Source organism: Kogia breviceps, chromosome 11, assembly GCF_026419965.1.
Source record: "Kogia breviceps isolate mKogBre1 chromosome 11, mKogBre1 haplotype 1, whole genome shotgun sequence".
Taxonomy (NCBI): Eukaryota; Metazoa; Chordata; class Mammalia; order Artiodactyla; family Physeteridae; genus Kogia; species Kogia breviceps.
The window spans coordinates 35,558,883-35,579,847 of NC_081320.1; the positions used below are offsets into that span (position 1 = coordinate 35,558,883).

The 20,965-nt window shown below is 42.6% G+C and overlaps 1 pseudogene; it reads left to right on the top strand.

Moving 5' to 3' along the window:
• The first annotated feature begins 319 nt into the window (after window positions 1-319).
• On the top strand, window positions 320-428 carry LOC131765995 (5S ribosomal RNA; annotated as a pseudogene).
• The last annotated feature ends 20,537 nt before the right edge of the window (window positions 429-20,965 follow it).

Consider the following 20,965-nt stretch of genomic DNA (forward strand, 5'->3'; position numbering starts at 1 on the left):
TCCTGGAGCACAATGTCTGGGGTTGAGTTGGCTAAGATGATTCCTGTCACGTCCCCGGACATGTTCCCGGGCCACATCCCTGTGAGAGACGAGCGGGATCTGGGGCGGGGCGCCAAGCGCCAAAGGGTTTGCTGGGTCCCTCCCGCCCTGGGCTGGGAGGTCGCCAACCCCTCCACCACCCCGCGGTACCCGAGACCTCCATTCCCCTGGCTGGGCGGGCAGCGGGGCCCTGCCAGGGCGGGCTGGCCGCGGGGCTGGCGGTAAGGCGCACGCGCCAGAGAAGCTGGGCCTCAAGAGGCAGCCCGCGGTCCCCAACCCTGCGTACGGCCATACCACCCTGAACGCGCCTGATCTCGGAAGCTAAGCAGGGTCGGGCTTGGTTAGTACTTGGATGGGAGACCACCTGAGAATACTGGGTGCTGTACGCTTTTTGCCTCCCGCCCCGCCTTCTCCTTTAGTCGCCCGGGGCTGAGGCCGCCTCCGCCCCGGCCGGGCACCGCTGCAGGCCCCCACCTCCTCAGGCCCCTCCCACCACAGCGCGCGCCAGAGGGGGCGCTCCCCGCCGGCCTGGCCGGGGCTAGGGCGGCCAGAAGGCGGCTCTGGAAGGCAGCGGCACACCAGACGCTCTGGCGGTGGCTGGCCCGGATCCAGACTCCGCCGCAGGGTCGGGGCTAAGATACACGCCCATGAGTGGAAGTGCCTTTTGCGCTGTAGCTCTGTTTTTTAGATGTCTTAGGAAACACCATACACTTCTCCAGAGTGGCCGTTTGCAATTTACATCCCTTCCACCAGCATAACAAGGCTCCCTTTTCTCCATGGCTTATCCTGCATTTCTGGGTTTTACACTTTTTCACGATGGCCGTTTGACCGATGCGAAGTGAGACTTCTTCGTAGTACTGATGTGCATTGCCCGCTTGTTTCGTTGGCCAAAAAGGGCTTATGCGTTTTTTCCCTGAATATATTCAGGAAAAAACCGCATACGCCCTTTTGGGCCAACTGCATCATTGTTGAAATTCTGCCGCTTTTCAGGTGCTTTAAAGGCGACTCCAATCTACCTCTTGAAAACTGTTTCCTCCAATACTGCCTTGATCTCAAATCCTCTTCATTTCCTTACCTCAGTATATTTTTGGACAATTGTTATCATTTATAACACTGCAGGTTTGTGAATTGCAGTGCCCCTGAGCTCCATTTTTCAACTCGCCTTTTTGGAGTTGGCCGCAAAACCACAGGATTGCTTCAGGCCCTTTTCTGGTTCCAGGGGGCAGGCTGAGCCTTTGGTTAATTCTTCTTCCTGATTGGAAATTAGAGTGACATGTGCCTGTCCAAACACCTAGAGCTGGTCTCTCATTGGTTCCCCCTCTTCCCGTTCATCCTCTGGACAAATTGCAAACTGTACGAAACAGGAGGTTAAATAAAGGTGCTGATTCTCCAAGTGCGGAGATTGTTAATAAAGCGGCTGGAATGGCAAACCCGAGCACCAGGGATGAAAAATGAGATGTGTTTTAGAAACATTTCCCGATCACACAATGTACCATCCTATGAGTTTCCCATGCATGTTTTAGCTGTAGGAAGATTCCCTTGAACCTGGAGAGTTGGGACCCATGGAATGGGTACCACGCAGTATTACTTTAAAGGGTCTGCATTTGCTCACCCAACCTCACCAATCCTCTTGGCCCCAAGAGTGTCCAGCCTTATGTCTCATCCAGTTGTGTGTCTAGATGTGGTCAATCAGGGTTTCATCACAGCCCCTGAAAGAATTTTGTAAGAATGTTTCTCTCTTTCACTGTTTGTTTTTTTAATTTTTTTTTTTTATAATTTATTTTTAATGGGGTTCAGCTGATTTTCAATGCTGTGTTTATGCCGTTTTACACCCAGCTGATTCACTTACAGAGAGATATCAATAAATACTTTTTTTTTTCGTTACGCAGGCCTCTCACTGTTGTGGCCTCTCCCGTAGCGGAGCACAGGCTCCAGACGCGCAGGCTCAGCGGCCATGGCTCACAGGCCCAGCCGCTCCATGTCATGTGGGATCTTCCCGGACCAGGGCACGAACCCATGTCCCCTGCATCGGCAGGCAGACTCTCAACCACTGCGCCACCAGGGAAGCCCAATAAATACTTTTTAAGATTCTTACTAGGCAGATGTATTCTTCTGCAGTGAATAGGATGTGTTGAGTCCAGTTCATTGAGCAATGAGTAGGTCATGTCTATTACATATTTGGTTTATGGAACGGTATCTGTGCTCATTTGAAACTCTCGTTTTATGCATCACCCCACCTCACCTTTCCCCTTAAGCAGCCATAAGTGTGTTTTCTAAATGTGTGACTCTGTGTTCTGTTTTGTAATTCAGTTCATGTGTAGCAATTTTTCGAAAACCCCGGTAAGTGATATGTTATCATAAGTTTCTTTTTCTGTCTGACTTATTTTACTTAACATCATCGTTCCTAAATATACTCATTATGCTGTTAGTAGCCTTATGATATTGATTTCATGGCTGAGTTATATTCCATTGTACATAAGTACCACAACTTGTTTACCCATTTTTCTCTTTCCTAGGATATTTTCAGTGTACCCAAGCCGAGGTCCTTGCAAACCAAGCAGCCCTAAACTTTGAGGTGCCCGTGTTCTGTCGATTTTTGGTTCTCTGAATATATACGCCAATGAGTGGAAGTGCCCTATGCATTGTAGTTCTGTTTTTTAGATGTTTTAGGAAACACCATACACTACTCCAGAGTGGCCGTTGGCAATTTACATCCCGCTCATCAGTGTCACAAGACTCCCTTTTCTCCATGGCCTGTCCTGCATTTCTGGTTTTTACACTTTTCCAGGATGGCCCTTTTGACAGATGGGAAGTGAGACTTCTTTGTAGTGCTGATTTGCATGTCCTGCTTGTTTAGTTGGCCAAAAAGAGTGTATGCATTTTTGCTAAATATATTTAGGAAAAATACATGTTTTGGCCAACTGCATCATTTGCGAAGTTCTGCCACTTTTCATGTGCTTTAAAGGCGACTCCAACATACCTCTTGAAAACTTTTTCCTGAAATTTTGCCTTGCTTTCGAATCTTTTTCGTTGCCTTACCTCAGTGTATTTTTGGAAGATCATTATCATTTATAACCCTGCAGGTTTGTGAATTGCAGTGCTCCTGAGCTCCATTTTTAAGTCCTCTTTTGGGAACTGGCCACAAAACCACAGGATTGCTACAGGCCCTATTGTGGTTCCAGGGGGCAGGCTGAGCCTTTGGTTAATTCTTCTTCCTGATTGGAAATTAGAATGGCATGTGCCTGTCCAAACACCTAGAGCTGGTCTCTCATTAGTTCCCCCTCTTCCCGTTCATCCTCCTTACAAATTCCTAACTGTACAAAACAGGAGGTTAAATGTGCTGATTCTGCAAGTGGGGAGCTTGTTAGAAAAAAGGCTGCAGGGGTGAACCCGACTACCAGGAGCTGAGGAGATGACGTGTCATTTCCAAACTCTTCCCGATCAAACGGTGTACCATCTTCTGGGTGTCAGGCATGTTTTAGCTGTAGGTAGAGCCCCTTTCATGTAAGGAGAACACCAGGGATTTTTCCAAATCAGTGTCTCCCCGAACCCCAAATTGGGAAATTTTTAAGCTACGGGTACATGTATGATCATTAAGGGCCTTGGGCAGTAGGCAGAGTCCGAGCTTTAGATGATTGAAATCTTCAGGGCAGAAGAGCTCACCATCGACCTCCTTTAGGTTACATTTTATCTATCGTTGATAGATGATGTAGATATAGTTATGTATTCTTTTGCAGATTTTTCCCCTTATAGGTTATTACACAATATTGAATGTTGTTCCCCGTGTTATACAGAAGTTCCTTGTTGACGATCTATTTTATACATCACAGTTTGTATGTGTTAATCCTAAACTCTTAATTTATCCCTCCTCCCGCGTTTCCCCTTTGGTAATAATATGTTCTAAGATTTTATACTTCTCAGACATGGGGGAGTTGAAGGAGAGGTATCATTTTCAATGGAAAAGCAATCAAAACAAGATTGAAGCTTCAGCCAAGATTATTAGATGTATTGTACATCGTTGGAAAGAAATCACGTCATTTCTCTAATGTTGACCTGACAAATAAGACAAAGCCCTCCACTGAACTTGCTTATAATAAAGTGATGGAAATATCAAATGGAAGTGTTAGAAACATCTTATTTTACACGAGCCTTACACACTGCTCTATGTTAATTACAGTTTGGCTCACACATCTGTTCATTGAAGGTACAATGTTCTCAATTTCTGTTACTGATCCTACAGAGTGGTCCCAACAAGGGTCCCCCTGCCCAGGGTCACTGGAGCCAAAAGAACGAGACTGAGTTTGCTTCAGAAGCAAAGGAAACTTTATATTTTGATCAGAGAATGGAGAGGTGAGAGCGTGCACTCCCCCGTGGGCTGTGGGACAGGCTGCTGGGTAGGGATCCCAGCAGCGTCAGCGGGAGGGAGGGGGCAGAGCTCTCCATGGCCCGGGTTGGCTGGAGCTCAGGCTCTATGTCGCTGAGTCTGCACGGGGCCCCGAGAGCTGAGGTGTCGGCCCAGCCATTTTGCAGTAGGAAATCGGGTCTGAAGTGCCGGGTGTGGGACCTCTGCATGTGGAAACCTAGGAGCATGTGAAATTAGACAAAGCACAAAGGAAAAAAAAGGTTAGATTTTATTTTATTGCCCAGATTCTATTTTTATCTCCCAGGAATTTTTAATGGGCTTTGCCGGCGACAAACCCCTCCTCTGCCTTTTGTCCCGTTCCTCATTCTTGGGGGGCTGAGGGTGCAGACCCCTCTTCTGCAACTGCTTCGTGCTGAGTTGGGAGTCCTCATACCTGTGGGGGAGGGGCAGAACTGCTCCCTGGCAGCCTCCAGGTGAGGTTGATTGTCCCCAGGCCTCCTCTCTCACTGCTTGTCTGCCTGAGCACCAGCATTGGAAGTGCTTAGATTCTAATGATTTTTGAGGGTCCAGGAAAGAGATGTGCAGAGTTGCTGGGGGGTGGCAGCTTTACCCCACCCCACATTTGTTTGGCCACATTAGGCTGAGGGTTTCTGCCAGCCTAGATGCTCTGACCAGCAGTCTGCGCTTTCTTCAATTAGGCCCCTGAATTAACGTACAAACAGCACCAGGTGTCAGAGCCCTGCCTGCTCAACTCCCAGACAGTCCAGGGCCGGTGATGATCCAGGACCATGACGCCCACTGAGTCAACGGCCTTTTGAAGTAGCCAGGAGTCCAGCCGGTCTCATTGGCTGCCGTCACCGCGGTGTCTGTAGGCTTTTCTATGGTGACAGCGTTATTTACGGTTTCCCCGCCAAGCTTATTAGCTCTGCTCTGGGTGCAGTAAGTCCTGCAAGCAGTAGTCTGCTCTTTTGGGGCACACTCTTGTTGTTTTCTGAGAGAAGCTCCAGGTCAAGTGATGGTCACACGAGTCGTCATGGGGGTCTGTTGCCCCCGGTTGTCTCTCTGGAGGCTGGAGTTGGAGGGCCTCCTCACTCGAGGTCAGTGTGCCCACAGAGCAATCCCTGCAACTTCAGGGCCTGGTGGGTGGTTAGGATCACCACGTGGGGTCCTTTTCTCTTGGGAGGGACCTGGCCTTGCAGGCTGCTGATTTCCAGGTTTTTCGATACCCCCAGTATCCTGGCCGGATGAGGTGGCGGGCCAAGCCCTTGGTGACCGTAGTTTCTCCTACCTGGAGGGCATTCTTGCGTTGTTCCATTTCAAGTGGTCCCAGCTTTTGCACTGATACTCCAAGGGCAATTCACCTTCGACTGGGAATGTAAAGGTCAAAAGGTTTAGTTAAATTAGGGAGTTCCAGGGCAAGGGTCTGAATTGACTGCTCTTTCCATTCTTCAATGGCCACTTCTGGATTCTATTCAAAAGGATCATCATCTTTTCCTTTCAGTGTTTCATATCGAGGCCCAGCTATTAGACTGTAGTTAGGATCCAGATGCAGTAAACCCTGGCCTGCCCAGGAACCCCTAAGCTGTCTTCTAGTTTTAGAAGGGGTACGGCTGCAAATGGCTTCTTCCCTTTCCTGGGATGGCCTTCTCTGACCTTCTGTGAGAGTGAAGCCCAGGCAGGTCACCTTAGTCTGTGATATTTTAGCCTTTTTCTTGGACACCTTCTATCCTTTATTGGCTAAGTAGTTCAGAGACCTCCTTAGTAGGGCTGACGATCAGAATGTCATCTGCCTATTGAAGGAGGGTTCCCTTTTCCAGAGGTAGAACTTTTAGGTCTTTAGCTAACGTTTCCCCAAAGATGGTGTGGGAATTTTTGAACCCTTGGGGCAGGACGCCTCAGCGGTATTGTTTCTGTTGTATGTTGAGTCCTGCCACTCACAAGCCAAAACTTCTTGTGACTCTGGGATAATGGAATACAGAAGAAGGCATATTGAAGTCTAATACAGAATAGCATGTTCTGGTGGATGGTAGAATGACCAGCAGTGTGTAGGAATTAGGAACTACTGGATATATATCCTCGGTGGCTTCACTGACTGTCCTGACATCCTTTACCAGGTCGCCAGCAGCCCATGGGGCTCTCGTGGTCAGGCCAATCTCAGGATATGGAGCTCACCTGGGCAGGTACCCTGCAGCCCACGGGGCTCTTGTGGTCAGGACCCTCCCAGGATACGGAGCTCACCTGGGCAGGTACACCGGCAGGGCTGGGCACACAGGAACTGTGCCCATAGCCCTCATTGCAGAGCACCCCCAGCTCACCTGTTGGTCAGAGCTGCCCCAGAGCACCTCAGAGCAGAACTTGAACTAACAAACAGCGGCTCCGACAGGTCTGTGACCCTGACCTTCACTCTGTGCGGCCTCCCTCTGCCAGGTCTTCCAGAAGCTTCCACTGCAACCGGGGCACCAGGCCTTTGTCTCCACCCACCACCCCTCCTCTCCCTGACTCCTGGGTTCCTCTCATTAAGAGAGGGTCTTCTTGAAGTTGTCTCCCACTCATGGACCAGATAAAATGATTAGAAAACAAGCTAGAGCTGCAGCCCCTTGTCTATCCTGACCCTCAGGACGCCACACCTGTTCCTTGGACCTGGCTGGTGCAGCAAGGCCCATTTTCTGCAACTGTGAACCCCTGAGAGGCGAGGATTGGCTGACCTGGGCAGCCTGACCTGGCCAGCCAGCCCTTCTAAGCTGTGCCTGGGCTGAGGTCAATATAAACACCCCTCCAGGTAGCAAGAGTCCCTGCAGCTGTACCTGACGTCATATTCTCTGCCCTGTCAGCAGTCTCAGGGCTGGGCTTGTGGGAGGGAGTAGGGCCTGCGGCTCTGTGGGTGCCCCAGTGTGAGTGGGGCTCTGCTGGACTTTCTGAAGGAGTTGCCAGGCTGCCACCTGCTAAAGAAGAGGATGTATTACCCATACCTGCCGCTGGAATTTCTCCCCGGGCAAAGGTGAGGAAGGGAAAAAAAACAGTGAGGGCTGGGACAGGAGGGGTACGTCAGGCAGGGAAATAGAAAGCTTCCATAAGAGTGCCTGGGGCCAGGACCAGCCTGGCTGACCTCCAGGCACCAAGTCGGCCTGTGTACCGTGGCTGTTGTGGCTCCACGGCCCTTCCTCTAGGCTTTCAAGTACTTGCACACATTTTTACCTGGGAAGAGTGGGAACAGTTCAGTAGCAGCTAGCCTGGGGCTCAGCTCACGTTTACTCAGAGATGCCTCGGCACCGTCCCCCAGCTTTGCAATGAGGACGCTCCTTGTGGGGGTGCTGCTGGCTGCATGGGAGACGATTCCCCACCTCTGACCAACTTCAGAATTGTTCGCCATTGGAGCAAGTGCCCTGATAGGGTTTTCCTCTGTATGACCAGTGGGTTATGTATTTCTTCTTTTTTGGTTCAAGGTAGGTTTTATTCCTCTTCTTGCATTTATAGATATAAACATGGAAATAATTTATTCATATAAATATGTCTATGGGAAGGAAAATGCTTTTTTCTCTTTTTAAAATATTATTGTTTTAATTTTTGAATTTAATTTAATTTATTTTTTATACATCAGGTTCTTATTGGTTATCTATTTTATACATATGTGTGTATATGTCAATCCCAGTCTCACAATTCATCCCACCACTACCACCCCTCCACTTTCCCCCCTTGGTGTCCATACATTTGTTCTCTACATTTGTGTCTCTATTTCTGCCTTGCAAACCGGTTCATCTGTATCGTTTTTCTAGGTTCCACATGTATGCGTTAATATTTGTTAATATTTGTTTTTTCTGTTTCTGACTTACTTCACTCTGTATGAGAGTATGTAGATCTATCCACGTCTCTACAAATGACCCAATTTCATTCCTTTATATGGCTGAGTAATATTCCATTTTATATATGTACCACATCTTTTCCATTCGTCTGTCTATGGGCGTTTAGGTTGTTTCCATGACCTGGCTATTGTAAATAGTGCTGCAATGAACATTGTGGTGAATGTGTCTTTTTGAATTATGGTTTTCTCTGGGTATATGCCCAGTAGTGGGATTGCTGGGTCATATGGGAATTCTATTTTTAGATTTTTAAGGAACCTCCGTACTGTTCTCCATAGTGACTGTATCAATTTACATTTCCACAAATAGTGCAAGAGGGTTCCCTTTTCTCCACACCACCTCCAGCATTTGTTGTTTGTAGATTTTCTGATGATGTCCGTTCTAACTGGTGTGAGGTGATACCTCATTGTAGTTCTGGTTTATATTTCTCTAATAATTAGTGATGTAGAACAGGTTTTAATGTGCTTCTTGGCCATCTGTATGTCTTCTTGGGACAAATGTCTGTTTAAGTCATCTGCCCATTTGGGGATTGGGTTGCTTGCTTTTTTTTACTGTTGAGTTCCATGAGCTGTTTATATATATTGGAGATTAATCCTTTGTCTGTTGATTCGTTTGCAAATATTTTCTCCCATTCTGAGGATTGTCTTTTCATCTTGTTTGTAGTTTGCTTTGCTTTGCAAAAGCTTTTAAGTTTCATTTGGTCCCATCTGTTTGTTTTTTATTCCATTACTCTAGGAGGTGGATCAAAAAAGATCTTGCTGTGATTTATGTCAAAGGGTATTCTTCCTATGTTTTCCTCTAAGAGTTTTATAGTGTCTGGTCTTACATTTCAGTCTCTAATCCATTTTGAGTTTATTTTTGCGTATGGTGTTAGGGAGTGTTCTAATTGCATTCTTTTACATGTAGCTGTCCATTTTTCCTAGCACCACTTATAAAGAGACTGTCTTTTCTCCATTGTATATCCTTGCCTCCTTTGTCATAGTTTAGTGGACCATAGGTGTGTAGGTTTATCTCTGGGCTTTTTTTTTTCTTTTACATCTTTATTGGAGTATAATTGCTTTACAATTGTGTTAGTTTCTGCTGTATAAAAAAATCAGCGATACGTATACATATAACACCATATCGCCTCCCTCTTGCACCTCCCTCTCACCCCCTTATCCCACCCCTTTAGGTGGACACAAATTGCCGAGCTGATCTTCCTGTGCTATGTGGCTGCTTCCCAGTAGCTATCGATTTTACATTTGGTAGTGTATATATGTCCATGCCACTGTCTCACTTTGTCCCAGCTTTCCCTTCCCCCTCCCCGTATCCTCAAGTCCTTTCTCTACGTTTGTGTCCTTAATCCTTTCCTGCCCCTAAGTTCTTCATGAACTTTTTTTTAGATTCCATATATATGTGTTAGCATATGGTATTTGTTTTCCTCTTTCTGACTTACTTCACTCTGTAGGACAGACTCTAGATCCATCCACCTTGCTACAAATAACTCAATTTCGTTTCTCTTTATGGCTGAGTAATATTCCATTATATATATGTGCCACAACTTCTTTACCCACTTATCTGTCGATGAACACTTGGGTTGCCTCTATGTCCTGGCTATTGTAAGTAGAGCTACAATGAACATTGTGGTACATGACTCTTTTTGAATTATGGTTTTCTCAGGGTAAATGTCCAGTAGTGGGATTGCTGGGTCGTGTGGTAGTTCTATTTTTAGTTTTTAAGGAACGTCCATACCGTTTTCCCTAGTGGCTATATCAATTTACATTCCCACCAACAGTGCAAGAGGGTTCCCTTTTATCCAATAAATGTCTCTCCAGTATTTATTGTTTGTAGATTTCTGGATGATGGCCATTCTGACTTGTTGTGAGGTGATACCTCACTGTAGTTTTCATTTGCATTTCTCTAATGATTAGTGATGTTCAGCATCCTTTCATGTGTTTGTTGGCAACCTGTATGTCTTTTTTGGAGAAATGTCTATTTAGGTCTTCCACCCATTTTTGGATTCGGTTGTTTGTTTTTGTGATATTGAGCTGCATGAGCTGCTTTTTGGAGATTAATCCTTTGCCATTTGCTTCATTTGAAAATATTTTCTCCCATTCTGATGGTTGTCTTTTCGTCTTGTTTATGTTTTCCTTTGCTGTGCAAAAGATTTTGTTTCATTAGGTCCCTTTTTTTGTTTTTGTTTTTGCAGTACACGGGCCTCTCACTCTTGTGGCCTCTCCCGTGGTGGAGCGCAGGCTCCGGACGCGCAGGCTCAGTGGCCATGGCTCACGTGCCGTGCCGCTCCGGGCATGTGGAATGTTCCCGGACTGGGGCACGAACCTGTGTCTGCTGCATTGGCAGGTAGGCTCACAACCACTGCGCCACCAGGGAAGCCCCATAGGTCCCATTTTTTAATTTTTGTTTTCATTTCCATTTCTCTAGGAGGTGGGTTTAAGAGGATCTTGCTGTGATTTATGTCATAGAGTGTTCTGCTTAAGTTTTCCTCTAAGGGCTTTATAGTGTCTGGTTTTACATTTCAGTCTCTAATCCATTTTGAGTTTATTTTTGTGTATGGTGTTAGGGAGTGTTCTAATTTCCTTCTTTTACATGTAGCTGTCCAGTTTTCCCAGCATCACTTACTGAAGACACTGTCTTTTCTCCATTGTATACCCTTGCCTCTTTTGTCATAGATTAGTTAACCATAGGTACGTGTGTTTCTCTGTGCTTTCCATCCTGTTCTATTGATCTATATTTCTGTTTTTGTGTCAGTACCATATTGTCTTGATTACTGTAGCTTTGTAGTATAGTCTGAAGTCTGGAAGTCTCAATCCTCCAGCTCTTTTTTTTTTTTTTCCTCTAAAGATTGCTTTGGCTATCCAGGGTCTTTTGTGTCTCCCTACAAATTTTAAGATTTTTTGTTCTAGTTCTGTAGAAGATGCCGCCGGTAATTTGATAGGGATTGCATTGAATCTGTAGATTGCTTTGGGTAGTATAGTCATTCTCACAATATTGATTCTTCTAATCCAAGAACATGGTATATGTCTCCATTTGTTTATATCATCTTTGATTTCTTTCATCAGTGTCTTATAGTTTTCTGAGTACAGGTCTTTTACTTCCTTTGGTAGGTTTATTCCTAGGTATTTTATTCTTCTTGTTGCAGTGGTAATGGGATATTTCCTTAATTTCTTTTTCTGATCTTTCATTGTTAGTGTATAGGAATGCAAGAGATTTCTGTGCATTCATTTTGTATCCTGCAACTTTATCAAATTCATTGATTAGCTCTAGTAGTTTTCTGGTGGCATCTTTAGGATTCTCTATCTATGGTATCATGTCATCTGCAAACAGTGACAATTTTACTTCTTATTTTCCAATTTGTATTTCTTTTTCTTCTCTGATTGCTGTGGTTAGGACTTCCAAAACTATGTTGAATAATAGTGATGAGAGTGGACATCCTCGTCTGGTTCCTGATCTTAGAGGAAATGCTTTCAGCTTTCCACCATTGAGAATGATATTTGCTGTGGGTTTGTCATATATGGCCTTTATTATGTTGAGGTAGTTTCCCTCTATGCCCACACTCTGCAGAGATTTTTTTTTTTTTTATCATAAATGGGTGTTGAATTTTCTCAAAATCTTTTCCTGCATCTATTGAGATGATCATATGGTTTTTATTCTACAATTTGTTAATATGGTGTATCACATTGATGGATTTGTGTATATTGAAGAATCCTTGCATCTCTGGGATAAACCCCACTTGATCATGGTGTATGATCCTTTTAGTGTTGTTCGATTCTGTTTGCTAGTATTTTATTGAGGATTTTTATATCTATATTCATCAGTGATATTGGCTTCTAATTTTCTTTCCTTGTAGTATCTTTGTCTGGTTTTGGTGTCAGGGTGATGATGGCCTCATAGAATGAGTTTGGCAGTGTTCCTTCCCCTGCAATTTTTTGGAAGAGTTTGAGAAGGTTGAGTGTTAGCTCTTCTCTAAATGTTTGGTAGAATTCACATGTGATGCCCTCTGGTTCTGGGCCTTTGTTTGTTGGAAGATTTTTAATCACAGTTTCAATTTCATTGCTTGGGATAAGTTTGTTCTTATTTTCTATTTCTTCCTGGTTCAGTCTTGGAAGGTTATCCCTTTTGAAGAATGTGGCCATGTCTTCCAGGTTGTCCATTTTAGTGGCATAAAGTTGCATGTAGTAGTCTCTCATGATGCTTTGTATTTCTGTGGTGTCTGTTGTAACTTCTCCTTTTTCATTTCTAATTTTATTGATTTGAGTCCTCTCCCTCTTTTTCTTGAGTCTGGCTAAAGGTTTATCATTTTTGTTTATCTTCTCAAAGAACCAGCTTTTAGTTTTACTGATCTTTCCTGTGGTTTTCTTTGTTTCTATTTCATTTATTTCTGCTCTGATCTTTATGAGTTCTCTCCTTCTACTAACTGAGGGTTTTGTTCTTCTTTCTCTACTTCCTCTAGGTGTAAGTTTAGATTGTTTATTTGAGATTTTTCTTGTTTCTTGAGGTAGGTGTGTATCGCTATAAACTTTCCTCTTAGAACTGCTTTTGCTGAATCCCAAAGGTTTTGGATCATCGTGTTTTTGTTGCCATTTGTCTCTAGGTAGTTTTTGATTTCCTCTTTTATTTCTTCAGTGATCTCTTGGTTATTTAGTGACGTATTATTTAGCCTCCACGTGTTTGTGTGTTTTTACGTTTTTTTTTCCCCCTGGAATTGATTTCTAATCTCATAGCATTGTGGTCGGAACAGCTGATTGATATGATTTCAGTTTCCTTAAACTTACTGAGGCTTTATTTGTGACCCAAGATGTGATCTATCCTGGAGAATGTTCCATGTGCAGTTGAGAAGAACGTATAATCTGCTGTTTGGGGATGGAATGTCCTATAAATATCAATTAAATCTATCTGGTCTATTGTGTCATTTAAAGCTTGTGTTTCCTTATCAATTTTCTGTCTGGATGATCTCCATTGATGTAAGTGAAGTGTTCAAGTCCCCTGCTATTATTGTGTTACTGTCGATTTCCTCTTTTATAGCTGTTAGCAGTTGCCTTATATATTGAGGTGCTCCTATGTTGGGTACATATATATTTATAATTGTTACGTCTTCTTCTTGGATTGATCCCTTGATCATTTTGTAGTGTCCTTCCTTGTCCCTTGTAACATTCCTTATTTTAAAGTATATTTTATCTGATATGAGTATTGCTACTCCAGCTTTCTTTTGATTTTCATTTGCATGGAATATATTTTTTCATTCCCTCACTTTCAGTCTGTTTGTGTCCCTAGGTCTGAAATGGGTCTCCTGTAGACAGAATATATATGGGTCTTGTTTTTGTATCCATTCAGCGAGCCTGTGTCTTTTGGTTGGAGCATTTAATCCGTTCACGTTTAGAGTAATTATCGATATGTATGTTCCTATTACTATTTTCTTAATTATTATGGGTTTGTCTTTGTGGGTCATCTTCTTCTCTTGTGTTTCCCACTTAGAGAAGTTCCTTTAGCATTTGTTGTAGGGCTGGTTTCGTGGTGCTGAATTCTCTTAGATTTTGCTTGTCTGTAAAACTTTTGATTTCTCTGTCAAATCTGAATGAGATCCTTGCTGGGTGGAGTACTCTTGGTTGTAGGTTCTTCCCTTTCATCACTTTAAATTTATCATGCCACTCCCTTCTGGCTTCTAGAGTTTCCGCTGAGAAATCAGCTGTTAACCTTATGGGAGTTCCCTTGTATGTTATTTGCCATTTTCCCCTTTCAATCATTTTCAATCATTTTTCTTTGTCTTTAATTTTTGTCAATTTGATTACTATGTGTCTCGGCATTTTTCTCCTTTGGTTTATCCTGCCTGGGACTCTCTGTGCTTCCTGGACTTGGGTGGCTATTTCTTTCCCCATGCTAGGGAAGGTTTTGACTATAATCTCTTCAAATATTTTATCGGATCCTTTCTCTCTCTCTTCTCCTTCTGGGACCCCTATAATGCGAATGTTGTTGCGTTTAACATTGTCCCAGAGGTCTCTTAGGGTGTCTTCTTTTATTTTCATTCTTTTTCTTTATTCTGTTCCATGGCAGTGATTTCCACCTTTCTGTCTTCCAGGTCACTTATCCATTCTTTTCCCACAGTTATTCTGCTACTCATTCCTTCTAGTGTATTTTTCATTTCAGTTATTGTATTGTCTGGTCATTTGCCTACAGGGTCACTGCTCCTTCCCCTGGGTCCTGACGTGCACACTATTTTGAGTGTGCCCTCCAAGAGTGGAGTCTCTGAGTGCAGTTGAGACTCTGAGACTCTGAGTGGAGTCGAACAGACTCTGGGTCCTGTAAAGCTTTGATGCTTTGTGGTTCTAGAAATCCTATAGGAGAAGGTCCACAGCAGGTGAAGCTAATGCTGTCAGTAGAGGTGGTGAAGCCAAAGACCTGAATTTCCAACTAGAGGTGCCGATGTACATACAGGACAAAATCATTTCGTGTCAATGTAGTTCAGGCACGTTTAAGATGAATGCAGTCACGTTAATGCCTAATGTATTCTATCCTGTGTGTCTCCTCAGGGACCCCCTCCTCAGTTCCCGAGGCTCCTGTAAGTCATGTACAGGGGAATGGAGAGTGGGCTCTGTCCAGTCTGAGCCCTGAGTTACCCTGTGTGTATCTTAGGATACTTTGTATTTCCGTGGTGTCTGTTGTAACATCATCTGTTTCATTTCTGACTTATTTGGGCTCTCTTTTTTAAAAAAAGAAAAAAAATGTTGGTTGTGTTGGGTCTTCGTTTCTGTGCAAGGGTTTTCTCTAGTTGCGGCAAGCGGGGACCACTCATCGCGGTGTGTGGGCCTCTCACATCGTGGCCTCTCTTGCTGCAGAGCACAGGCTCCAGATGCATAGGCTCAGTAGTTGTGGCTCACGGGTCTAGTTGCTCTGCTGCATGTGGGATCCTCCCAGACCAGGGCTCAAACCCATGTCCCCTGCATTAGTAGGCAGATTCTCAACCACTGTGCCACCAGGGAAGCCCTAATTTTTATTTTTTATCAGAGCAAATTTGATTAAAATGTTTTGTTTGTTCTAGGTGTGCAAGATGTGGTTCTTTTACACATATACATATATCTATACTACTTCGGATCGTTTTCTCATGTAGGTTATGACACAATGTTGAGTAGGCTTCTCTTGGTATGCTGTAGGTCTTTGGTGATTATACATTTCACATGTGTTTGTATATCTATGTTAACCCCAATATCCTAACATATCCAATCCTCACACCTTTCCATTGGGTAAACCATAAGTTTGTTTAATGAATCTGTGATTGACTTTCTCTGTGGAAATATCTTCATTGGTATCAATTTTTAGCTAACACCTATAAGTGATATTATAGGATATGTGTCTTTTGCTGTCTAACTTGGTACAATTTGCCTGATTACCTCTAGAATCATCTACGGTGCTGATAATGGTATTTTTTCACTTTTTTCCCTAGCGAATATTCCATCTGTGCATGTATCAGTTCTTCTTTGTCCACTCAACTCTTGATGTACTTTATGGTTGCCTCCATGTCTTAGCTATTGTAACACCGCTGCGATGCACATTTGCCTGCCTGTGTCTTTCCAATATTGTCTTCTTATGTTATAGGCCCAGGAGTGGGCCTCCTGTATCATATGGTAGCTCAGTGTTTACCTTTTAAAGGCACCACCATTCTGTTCTCATTAGTGGCTCTTTCCAGGTTACATCCCACTTAAAGTTGAGGGTATGCATTTCTCCAAAACACCTTCAGCGTTTATTGTTTGTAGATTTCTTGCTGATGGTTATTCTTCCTGGTGTGAGTTGATACCTCTTTGTGGTTGAATTTGCATGTGTCTCATAATCCGTTGAAATTGAGCTTTAAGGAATGTCCTTTTTCTTTTTCAAAGTGTGATTACAGCTTAGTTCTTCAAAGTGTTTTTTTAAAGTATGTGTCACATTTTAAATTCTTTGGCCATTACCTCCCTCAAGATATTTTGAGGGCAGATTTCATTAACAGCCCTGCAGTGCTTATTCATATGAAGTGACCATTAGCACAGGCTTTAAATTGCGTTTGCAGGTAACGGCCAGAGGGTGGCAGCCTTTCTCCATTCCCCACGCTGTTACTAGGGAAACAGACCTTGTGGCCAGTGGTGTTCCTTGGTTATAAATTAGAGTGGAATGTGCACGGATAAAACCACAAAAGCTGATGTCTCTTTACTTCTGTTTGTTTTTTAAATTTAATTTATATTTTTATTGGAGTAATATTCCATTGTGTACATGGACCATTTCTTCTTGGTGCATTCCTCTGTTGATGGACTTATTCATTGCTTCCAAGTGTTGGCTATGTTAAATATTGCTGGAGTGCAGTATTGCCAGCCTGTGACTTTTTGTTTCTCATTTTCTGAGGTGATAGGTCCAGCAGTGGGTGTGACTGATTGACTAATCGCTCCATGTGTACCTTTTCAAAGCACCTCCATTGTGTTTTCATTAGTGGCTCTTGCCACGTCCCCCTCAGAACCTAGGTTACGCATTTCTCCACAATCCCTTTAACATTTATTGTTTGCAGCATTTTTGCTTATGGCCATTCTGACTGCTGTGAGCTGATATGTTTTGTAGTTTGGGTTTGCATGCCTTTAAAAATTCCTAAAATTCATCATTTTCCATGCCTTTTTCTTTTCTGTTAAGAAAAAAAAAAGTGTGAGTATAATATACCTCTTGAAATTGTCTTCTTGGAAGGTTGCTCTGTTTTGAATTTTTGGTCGATTTTCGACCTCAGGAGATTTTTGGAGGGAAGGTGTCATTTACAGGCCTACAATGATTGTGAATATTTAGTGACCATTAGCACTGGGTTTAAAGCTGCTGTTGTGGGAAACGGCCAAAAAGAGGCAGCATTTCTCCATTCCCAAATCTGGGTACTAGGGCAGCAGAGTTTTTCTGAAAGTCGTGTTCCTAATTTGTAAATTAGAATGGAATGTGCTAGGAGAAACGTCCATAAGTTTATGACTCATTACTTGTTGGTTGTATTAATTTTTGTAATCGGGGTAATGATTAGAATATTGTTGGTCCTAGGTGTACACAATCATTTGTACATTTTATATGTCTATTCACGTACAGATCCTCTTCCCATGTAAAATATTAGAGTGTTCCGTAGACCTCCCTTGCTAGATGGTTGGTCTTTTGACATATGTATATAGTAGTTATTGTTATATGTATAGTAACACTAATCTTAATTTATCCATTCCCCCCACCCTTTCCTTTTAGACAAGCATAGAATTTTCTAAGTCTGTGAGTGTCTTTCTCTGTGGAAATATATTCATTTGTTTCAGTTATTAGATAATGCCTATAACTGATACCATAGGATATAGGTCTTTGCTTTCTGACTTACTCACGTTCTGTGATTATCTCCAAGCTCACTTATGGTGCCTCAAAGAGCACTGTTTCATTGTTTTCCATGGCTAATATTCCATTGTGTACATGGACCACTTCTTTATCCATTCATCTGTTGATGGACTTTTTCGCTGCTTCACACTCTTGGCTATTGTGAATAACGCTGCAGGACAGCTTTTGCAACCCGGGTTTTCTCGATTCTGCTCTTCTCAAGTGAGAGGCCCAGTGGTGTGACTGCTGGATCGAATGGTACCTCCATTTTTACTTTTAAGCGCAGCTCCTTTGTGTTCTCATTATCGGCTGTTACCACTTTACATCTCACCAGCAGCTAGAAGTTACACAGTTCTCTAAAAACGCTTCAGCATTTATTGTTTGTAGCCTTTTTGCTGATGGTCAGTCGACTGGTATGAGTTGAAACCTTTTTGTAGATTAGATTTGCATGAGTCTAATAATTCCTGAGGTCGAGCTTTTATCCATTTTCCTTTTTTTAAAGAGAGTGAGTAAAACTTACCTCTTCAAACTATCTTCTTGAAAAATTGGCCTGTTATGAATTTTTTGGTCCATTCCCTACCTCAGCAAAATTTTTTAGGGCTAGTGTCCTTTACAGCCCTGAGTCCTTCTGAATGTTAGGTGACCATTAGCTGTGGGCTTAAAGATGCTCTTGTGGGAAACAGCCACAAGGCAGAAGCATGTCTACATTTCCAATCTGGGTTTTTAGGCAACAGAGCCTTCCTGGAAATTCTGTTAGTAGGCTGCAAATTAGAGTGGAATGTGCCAGGGCACACACCCATGAGCTTATGTCTCCTTATCTCTTGTTTGTTTTTTAAATTTAATTTTATATATTTTCAGAGCAAATTGGATAAAAATATTGTGTTTGTTCTAGGTATACAGAATCTGGTTCATTATATCTATGTATCTAGCTATTCATCTTTGGTTCCTTTCCTGTGTAGGCTATTACAGAGTGTTTAGTAGACCTCTCTTGATATTCCATAGGCATTTTGTGATTATATATTTCATGTGTTAGTACATGTCTGTTAACCCCTATATCCTAATTCATTCATTCCTTATGCTTTTCCATTTGGTTAAACATAATTTTGTTTTCTTAATCCATGCGTGTCCTTGTCTTGGAAATATGTCCGTGGGTATCAATTTTTAGGTAACACCTAGAAGTGATGTCATAGGATATCTGTCTTTCAGTTTCTTTCTTACTTCAAGTTGGATGATTATGTCTAGGTCCTTCTATGGTGGTACAAATGGCACTGTTTCCTTCTTTCCATGGCTAATATTCCATTGTGTACATGGACCACTTCTTCTTTGTGCATTCATTTGTTGATGGACATTTTGGTTGCTTCCAAGTCTCGGCTATGGTAAATATTGCTGTAGTGCAGGATTCCCAGCCTGTGTCTTTTTGACTCAGGTGCTCTCAGGTGATAAGACCAGCAGTTGGGCTACCAGATCGTATGGTAGCTCAATTTTTAACTGTAAACGCAGTGCCATTCTCTTCTCACTACTGGCTCTTATCAGTTTACGTCACACCAGCAGCTAGAGGGTTCACAGTTCTCTAAAAGCCTTTCAGCATTCATCCTTTGTAGACTATTTTGCTGAAGATCATTCTGACAGCTGTGAGGTGAACGTTTTTATAGATTGGATTTGCATGGCTTTATTAGTTCCTGATATTGACCATTTTTCCATGCATTTTTTTAAACAAAAAGAAAAAGAGAAAATGTGCGTAAAATATGCCACTTCATATTGTCTTTTTGAAATGTTGACGTCATTTGAATTTTCTGGTCGATATCTGACCTCAGAATTTTTTCTGGGGCCCAGTGTCCTTTACAGTCCTGCAAATATTTTGAATATTCAGTGACCTTTAATGCTGGGTTCAAAGCTGCATTTGTGTGAAACGGCCACAAGAAGGCAGCATTTCGCCATTACCAAATCTGTTTACTAGGGCAATAGAGCCTTAATAAGGTCCTGTTCTAGGTTGCAAATTAGAATGGAAAGTGCCAGGAAAATCCCTTTAGGTTTATGTCTCATTACTTCTTGTTCGTATTCTTAATTTAATTTTTATTTTTTATTGACAGCAAATTTGATTACAGTGTTTTGTGTGTTCTTGGTGTGCAAGATGTGGTTCTTTCACACATACACATATATCTATTCTTCTTCAGATCCTTTTCCCATGTAGGTTATGACACAATGTTGAGTAGTTTTCTCTTGGTCTTTGGTGATTATATATTTCACATTTGTCTGTATATCTCTGTTAATCCCAATATCTTAATGTATCCAATCCTCACACCTTTCCATTTGGTGAACCATAAGTTTGTTTAATGAATCTGTGATTGCTTTTCTCTGTGGAAATGTCTTCATCGGTACCAATTTTTAGCTAACACCTATACGTGAAATGATAGGGTATGTGTCTTTCCCTTTGTCACTTACTACAAGTTGTGTGATTACTTCTAGACTCATCTATGGTGCTGCAAATGGCATTGTTTCATTTTTTCCCTAGCTAATATTCCATCTCTACAAGTAGCAGTTCTTCTCTGTCCACCCATCTGTTGGTGGACTTTTTGGTTACTTCCATATCTGGACTATTGTAATACTGTGCAATGCAGATTTACATGCCTGTGTCTTTCCAATTCTGTCATAGATTATAGGTCCAGGAATGGACCTGCTGGATCATATGGTACGTCAGTGTTTACCTTTTAAATGCACCTCCATTCTGTTCTCATTATTAGCTCTTTCCAGGTTACACCCCCCTTAAATTTGAGGGTATGCATTTTCCACAACACCACCAGCATTTATTGTTTATAGTTCTCTTGATGATGGTTATTCTGAATGGTGTGAGCTGATACCTCTTTGAATTTGCATGTGTCTCATACTCTGTTTAAATTGAGCTTTAAGCCATGTCCTTTTTCTTTTTCAAACTGTGATTACAGCTTAGTTCTTCCAAGTGTTTCCTTAAAGTATGTGTCACATTTTGCAATTTTTTGGCCATTACCTCCCTCAAGACATATTGAGGGTAGGTTTCATTTACAACCCTGCAGTTCTTGTTCATATGAAGTGACCATTAACACAGGCTTTAAAGCTGCTTTTGCAGCTAACGGCCAGAGGGCGGCAGCCTTTCTATGTTCCCCACACTGGTACTAGGGAAACAGACCTTCTGGCCAGTGGTGTTCCACAGTTATAAATTAGAGTGGAATGTGCCTGGATAAACCCACAAATGCTGATGTTTCCTTACTTTTGTTTGTTTCTTAAATTTAATTATATTTTTTATTGGAGTAATATTCCATTGTGTACACGGACCACTTCTTCTTTGTGCATTCCTCTGTTGATGGACTTTTTCGTTGCTTCCAAGTGTTGGCTA